We start from the raw sequence: 1,136 nt of genomic DNA on the forward strand, positions 1-1,136 counted from the left end.
AAAATATTTTAAGAAAAATCGAAAACACTAATTGTGGAATAAACACTAGTTAGTTGTACTAGTCAAATTGAAACTTGACTGTTAAAATGACAAATCAAATAAAATTATTTTCGTATGTAAATTTGGCTATATCACTAATATATATAAATATATATACACATCCATTCTGTTGGATCGAAAAATATTTTTTTAAAAAAATTAAAATACCAATTCTAGTTAGTTGTACTAGTCAAACTGATAAAATTTATGATAAAATTTACCAAAATCATAATTTTATATTTTAATTAAAATTAAGTTGTTAAGATATATTTATATATTATAATATTTTTTAAGTAAAAACTTAAATAATTATTATATTTATGTCCTAAAATTAAAAAAGGAATTATATATTACAATCAATTCAATTTATTAAAAAAAATCAATTCGATGAGGAGTAAATTATATGTTTAATGGGCCAGGGCCTACATGGACAAGCTGGGAAAGCATTAGTAATTTACAAATCAAGCCCATTCAAAAGGCTACATATTCTATGTCTCAATAAAACCCTAATTTAGCAGCAGCTTCTCTCTCTTCTCTCTCTCTCTCCTCTATCCCCCTTTCTCTCTGGTTGCATATTCTAATTATATATACACTAACTATGGGCAAAGATGATTAATGCTATTTTTTTGACACCTCTTGTATGAGAAAAGCCTTTACTTTTCCTTGAGCACGTTCAACAACACTCTGAGCCATATTTTTTTATTTGATTTTTGGTTATTTATTTGATTTATAATGTTGATGTATATATGAATTATACGTATGCGAGTACAATTGAAGGCAGTCTCTTTTACTCTCCTTATGAATTTGAAATGGTATATGGATCGATTAGTAGCTTTTGTGTTTTGATGAGACTATTTGGTTCGGTGATTGATGTAGTTTTTTAATTTAGTTGTATGCTTATATATGGATATTTGGATGGTTTTTCCAATTTGATTTTATGCGATTATTGTTATGTGTTTTGAGGATGTTGATGGTTTACAATTTGACTCATCGCCTTATTACTAAGATTTCTTTCAACAAGCTAAGTAATGTTTTTAGGAGAGGTGCCTTTGCTGTTGTGTTTTCCGGACTGTGATAAATTTTTTTGCTGAATTGGA

At 27.2% G+C, this 1,136-nt stretch overlaps 1 non-coding gene across 1 annotated transcript; it reads left to right on the forward strand.

The window, feature by feature from the left end:
- The first annotated feature begins 640 nt into the window (after positions 1 to 640).
- Positions 641 to 730, forward strand: LOC141701516 (small nucleolar RNA snoR1). The gene has a single exon (XR_012566804.1). It is a non-coding gene; the product is annotated as a small nucleolar RNA snoR1 (small nucleolar RNA).
- The last annotated feature ends 406 nt before the right edge of the window (positions 731 to 1,136 follow it).

This window comes from Apium graveolens, unplaced genomic scaffold, assembly GCF_009905375.1.
Source record: "Apium graveolens cultivar Ventura unplaced genomic scaffold, ASM990537v1 ctg3970, whole genome shotgun sequence".
NCBI lineage: Eukaryota > Viridiplantae > Streptophyta > Magnoliopsida > Apiales > Apiaceae > Apium > Apium graveolens.